This window comes from Marmota flaviventris, chromosome 9 (assembly GCF_047511675.1).
Source record: "Marmota flaviventris isolate mMarFla1 chromosome 9, mMarFla1.hap1, whole genome shotgun sequence".
In the NCBI taxonomy this organism is placed as follows: Eukaryota; Metazoa; Chordata; class Mammalia; order Rodentia; family Sciuridae; genus Marmota; species Marmota flaviventris.
This window is the reverse complement of record NC_092506.1, coordinates 18,953,512-18,960,228: the sequence shown is the minus strand read 5'-3', so window position 1 is coordinate 18,960,228 and position 6,717 is coordinate 18,953,512. Positions and strand designations below refer to the sequence as shown.

The 6,717-nt window shown below is 40.3% G+C and overlaps 1 pseudogene; it reads right to left on the bottom strand.

The window, feature by feature from the left end:
* Positions 1-1,606: 1,606 nt before the first annotated feature.
* LOC114093728 (olfactory receptor 4X2-like) lies at positions 1,607-2,535 on the bottom strand (annotated as a pseudogene).
* Positions 2,536-6,717: the final 4,182 nt, after the last annotated feature.

Sequence of the window (6,717 nt, the reverse complement as noted above, 5' to 3'; positions counted from 1 at the left end):
ATACAAAAATGGATCATTTTATTACATAGAAATTTAAAATTTTCAAATATTGAGAATATTTTACTGGGCTTTTTTTATTGTAGTGCTGTAGATCAGATGAATAATATAAAAATAAGACTCAAAGCCAATTAAAAAAGAAAACAACCATCCTGAAAAAAATCAGAGAAATGAAATTTGTGTGTATAATTTTCAAATCATTTAAAATATTTCATTGTAAAATAATTTAACTTTTAAAAACTTGTTAAATTTCAAAGAATAATAATTTCTGTTATTCCTAAATCCAATTCTGAAGTGTTAGTATTTTCCCACATTTTATTTATTGTTGTCTCAATAAGTAGATAGACAAGTAGACAAAAAGTGAATAGAGTTTTATCACAAACAATGAAAATAGGGAGATGTATGCCAAAGGATACAAACTTGCAGTTATGTACCATGAGTAGGTCTAGGATCTAATGTGATCTATATGAGAACTATAGTTAAGAAGATTTATAATACACTGAAAATGTGCTGAGAGCTTAGATGTTAAGTATTCTTACTACAGAAAAAGCTAACTGTGGAAAATTGTTGGCATATTAATTCGCATTGTTGTATTAATAATTTCACTGTGTACGTGTATATCTGAACAGTGTGTTGTACATAATACATATTTACAATAAAATAATATTTTTTTTTCTGTAATGTTTGAAAGCAGCTAAAATGGTAATTTTTTTTATCTTCAGAAACCTCCATGAATGATTTCTAAATCCAAGGACATTGCCTGGGATAAACATAGCGTAATTTTCAAAATCAACAGATTAGCATTCATACAATTAGATTATCTAAGGAGTTTTGTCTACTCATGGCCTTTACCTAATACAGGATGTGATCGAGGATCTCATGTTGTATTCCGTTGTCTCCAGCCTTTCATGTGGCTGAGTCCTTCAATCTTTCTTTGTCTTCCCATTTTTGAATCATGAAGGGCAGTCATTTAGCAGAATGTTCTTAGTTTGGGTTTCCCTGATGAGTTTTCATATTTGACTAAGGATGGACATTTTGGGTAGGAATACCACAGTGCTGATGCTGTGTGCCTCCTCAGTGCACCAGGACTGGAGGAAGAGTACATCAATTCATCTCCTTCCTGGTGGCGTTAAATTTGGGCAATTGTGTAAGGGGGGGAAATAAAATTGCATTATCCCAAATGTATTGTTAGGGGATACTTTAAGATGATAGAAAATATTATTTCTCAACAAGCCAATAATGAAAAACTGATTCTGTTGAGAGCCCTTCCACGAGGCATGTGATTCACTTTTGTACATCAAAATCCTTCATGCTCTTTAAGAGAATAAACTCATCCTAGGAAATGTGTCCCCAAATCAAAAGTTTAGTTAAAGATTTCTATTCAAGGATACTTAGAGAGTGTTACTTATAGTAGTAAAAATTAGAAGCAACTGAAAATGGTTTAGTAGGAACATCCATAAGAGGAAATACTTTATAAGTGATTTAAAGGAAAATTTAAAGATGGACACCGCATTGGGTAACTCTAGAATTAACCGGCTTTCACCCATTGTGCCCCTATGTTTGAACCTGCATCATTCCAAAGCCAAGGATCAGTAACAAGACTCAGTCTCTATTTCTCATCTAGTTGCATTGTCCTGATCCACAGCCTCTTCATGGCCTTCTTTATTTCAGCATTTCTCAGGGAGTAGATGACAGGGTTGAGGAGTGGGGTCACCACTGTGTAGAACACGGCTACCATCTTGTCTGCAGGCAGAGTGGTCGAAGGTCTCACGTAGATGAAGACACAGGGTACAAAGAACAATATAACCACAGTGATGTGGGACCCACAGGTGGAGAGGGCTTTGTGTCGCCCCTCAGAGCTCCCAGTTCTCAGATGAATCAGGATGACCACATAGGACACTAAGAGGACCAGAAAGCTGATCACAGACAGGGCCCCCCATTAGAAACAATCAGCAGACCAATGAGGAGGGTGTCTGAGCAGGCCAGTTGGAGCAAGGGGAGCACATCACAGAAATAGTGGTCAATCACATTGGGGCCACAGAAGGGCAGTTGGAAGACAAGAAGGATCTGGGCAAAGGAATGCACAAAGCCCCCCACCCATGCCATTCCCACCAGGACCATGCACACCTGCTGGTTCATGATGGTGGTGTAGTTGAGGGGCTTGCAGATGGCCACATAGCGGTCATAGGCCATCACTGCGAGCAGGAAAACCTCAGCGCCCCCAAAGAAGTGCATGAAGAAAAGCTGTGTCATGCAGCCCCACCAAGGTATGGTTTTCCTCTCAGCCAGCAGATCTGAGATGAGTTTGGGGGCTGTAGAAGAGGAGTAGCAGATCTCCACGAAGGACAGGTAGCTGAGGAAGAAGTACATGGGGGATCCCCGACTTCTGCTGGTTATGACAGTGAGCACAATGAGGGAATTCCCCAGGACAATGGCCACGTACAAGAGCAGAAAAATCACAAAGCAGACTCTCTGCACCTCCTGATTGGGAGACAGTCCCAGGAGAATGAATTCAGTCATGTTGTATGTATTAGCCATGAGAACACCAGCAAGAGTTAGCAATTTGTGTGATGACTTGAAATGATAGAAAACAAAAGACTTCTTCATGAACTGGGTGAGTTACATAGAGACGCTTGCCAATCCGAGATGCTTGTGATCTAGGTTTTGAAAGATGTGGAGGAGTTAGTGAAGTGTAGATGGGAAAGCTTTCCAAGAATGGGGACAGGAACTGTAGGTGCATTTTTCTTCGATTAAGGTGACAAAAACAACAAACTAGTCCGAGAGACTAGTACCAGTGTATGAAGAACTATTATGGATTTTGGGGTTTATTCTGCAGAAAATGTAAAGTCATCAAGTATGTCTGTCAATTAGAAATGAAATCATTTTGCATTCAGAGGTTGGAATAGAGGGAACAGAGCAGAGGAGGGGCGACATATTAAAAAGTCACTAAGTTCCCTCATTGGAACATGTTGGGCAGCCAAGGACAGTGTTACTCTGTTTATATCCTTCTTGTGCCTTTGTATATTCTGAACTATATTTCACTGCAGGTTTACTGCATTACACTTTTATTTGCTTGTTTCCTAAAATTGGTTCCAAAACAGTGTCCTTAACCTGTCCACATGCCCTTCTGAGTCTTAAAAGCGATGTCCTGTGGTGCACCTCCCTGGACTCAGCACCCCTAAGAGAACCACAAGGCTTTTTTGAATTCTTATGTCTCTTCCCCTTCTATTTCTTGTTCTTTAAACTTGGTCTCTGTGTGACCTTATTGATTTCTAAGGATCCATTCAATCCATGCACGATTCTTCTGATGCTTTTTATTTTCTCCAATCATAATGAATCCAAATGCCAACAAAGTTCCCACACCTCTTTCCAGTGCCCACTCATTATCTGACTCATTCTTCTTGATATCATGGTATTTCAACCAATTATCATCACCACGGCTGTCCAGTGACTTATATGCAGATTGTTCCAGTCAATGCTGGACTTTGTCTGAGCTAGTTGAGGCCAATGTGGTCTCATACACTAAGACTCCAGAGTACCTGAGCCTGGCAGCCTGATGACTTGTACTCAGGCCACAAAGCTTCCCCTCTTAATTGATGGAGACTTAGGTAGTTGAAGTCCACCAGAAGTCAGAGGGAATTCACTGAGAGAACTTACAAAGACAGAAACAAAGAGAAGGCAAGGTCCTTCCCTAAATTCTTAGATTATTGGGGAATTCTTCCATGCATTCATGGAAGAGAGTAGCCATGTGGTATCTAGAAAGTTCTTTTTTTGGCAGGATTGGGGATTGAACTCAAGTCTGACCATGCTAGGTAAGTACTCTACCACTTCAGTTCTTTTATTTTAAATTTTAAGATAGGGTCTCCCTAAGTGGCCCAAGGTGACCTTGAACGTGGGATCCTTCCAACTCAGCCTCCTGAGTTACTGAGATGTCATTATCTTTTCCACACTCAAGGTCCAAACTCACATGCAAACCATTCCTACCTCAGAGGTAGATGTCATGATGACAGGTTGACTTCCCATCCTCTGTGCTTGCTTGGATGTCTCTCAGACCCAGGGAGTTCATGTCCCAGACCAAGGCCCTCACAACCAGTGGACCCCTTTCTCTGTTTTTGGAATCCCAGGACTTCACACTGGATTATTTTGTTTTCCCTGCCACCTGCCCACTGCACTCTGAGCCTCCTGTGGAAAGACTGTGTCTTCTCACCACTCTATCTCCCCTGTTGACTCCAGTCACAGCCACTAATAGCACTCAGTGTGTGTCCCTGGGGTGAGTGACAATGGGTGTAATTTTCCCTTCCTTTTAAGCAGAATATTTGCTTGATCATAGCTTTTTAGTCAGTATGGAAAGAATAAAAGTCCCCAAGGACCAAACCACACTGTCTCCATTCCTGAATCCCAGAGCCTGGCATAGAACTGCCACCAGCTCTAGACTCACATAAGAGAACTTTCAAAAAGAAAAAGAGCCTCAGAGTCCCATTCCCTTTGCTTCAAAAGTGAAATCAATCATCACATAACAAAGATGTTCATGTTCAGAAAACAAAACTGACCCCACTGTTTCTGTGACTTTGCTGAGCTTACCACAGGGACCTTTTCTGTTTAAGACAGAGATGCAAATTCCTCCCTGAGATCAGCTCTGGGTTCATGCAAGTTAACCAATTGAAAAGAATTAAGTCAATCTAGTACCAGAACTCCTGCTTGCTCAGAGTCTCAAGATGAGGCATCTGTTCTACTTACAGCGTTAGACTTGGGAACGTGGGAGACTGAGGTAGCAGCATCCCAGGTCCACCTGACTCTTAAAAACAAGAGCCAAGTGTACTTGCCTCCCAGGTGTTCCACGGAGAACTAAGAACCCTGTTAGCTCAGCCTTAAGTTCTTGCTGTTTAAATGGGGCGCCTAGAGGGATGGCATGATCTGGTGAGAGGAGGTCTCCAGGGATCAGTACCCTTTCCCCTTCCTAATCAGACAGAATATCTCAAGGGAAGTGAACCTGCACAAACCTAGTAGGAAAAAAAGAAATAACTTGGAAATGTGAACAAAATAAATTCACCCAGAATTCACGACCACTCATCTGTATCACACTGTTCACAAGGCCATGATCCCTCTCCTGCTCATCAGGAGCTTGATCCTGGGGCTTGATATAAAATGACAGTACTCAAGAAGGTGGGTCCAAGGCTTAGGGAAACTGACATAGCACATCTCAAAGCCTGTGGTGTGGAAGAGGTATAGATGGGTGGTTCCCAGCCAGGGGTGATTTACCCCAGAGGACACTGGGTAATTGGCTGTTGTCCAAGCTGGCTGGTGAGGGAGGGGCTGCTGACAGGAAACAGGGAGAGCTAGGGAGGCTGCGACACATCCTACAGGCCAGGACTGTCCACATAGCAGAGGATTACCCAGCCCAGTGTCCACAGGACTGCTCTGTAGATCGCCTGCTATAGCTGAAGCAGATTTACTCTGAATTCATAAGCATTGAAATGAGGCGTGGAGAATCTGGGGATTCCTTACAGTGCTTGACCACACCTGTGTGTGTTGTAAATTTAGTGTGATGGAATGTTTTAGAGATGCCACAGGAGAACTTTTAAAAATATATGAACTGTATGCAAGCATTACTCACAAATGTCAACCCAGCCTTGAAAACTAAGAATCCCTAGTGTCAAATAGTGACTAAGGGGAAAACTATGAAGAGACATTTTATGATGTAGGTCAATGTTTGACAGAATTACTTTTCTACCTTTAATGATTGAGTTATCTATTTTCCTTTACAGATAAAGAAATACAGGAACAAAATCTAGCATGTAATAACATCAAGGCCTCAAGTATTTTTTTTAAAGTTGTTAATAGACCTTTATTTGTTTGTTTATTTATTTATTTATGGTGCTGAGTATCAAACCCAGTGCCTCATACATCCCAGGCAAGTGTATTACTGCTGAGCCCCAGCCCCAGCCCAAGCCTCAAGTATTTATGCAAAACCTCTATGTATTCTGCAATATGTTCTGAAGAAGTCAAGTTTCTGTGATAATCTATCAGCCGAAGTATCGTCTACATTGAAAACTTGGCTTAATAAATATAAGGAAGATTAATTTTAATATGTGTATGAAAGTGTTATAGGGAAACTACCTTTTAAAAATAATTGTGGTATATAATTGTGCTTGTTTTTCACACTTAAAAGTGTGAAATGTGTTTGACTTTTGAAATTGATTTTATTTTCTATTCTGGGATTGATTTAACCCATTGACTAAGACTTTTTTTTTTCAGTTCCAATTATACTCCACCAATTCTTTTCTTCTCAGTCATAGAAGAAATTCACACCACTTCTTGGGAAAAGTTATCTGGAATGTGTAATAAATCAATGGCTATCAGTTAATGCTGTTATTTAAACAAATGGAAAAGTAAAATAGAAAAAAAAGATCATAGCAATTTTTATTTACCACAGTCAAATGCTGCAATCAATGTAATGTCTATAACAAGAGAATTTTTTATTGTTATATATTCATGAGATGGAATACTATTTACTAAATACAAAGAATAATCTCTTGGAAGCGGAAATAAAGATGAGTCTCAAAGACATTACATTGAGAGAATGAAGCTAGTTAGGAGAATATACATGCCTCGTGCTTGCATTCATAGGAGTCTAGGAAGGGCTTACCTAATCTATCCTGATAGAGATTAGATGAGTGTTGCCAGTTGGGGTTGGAGATTACCTGAGAGGAATCATGAGAA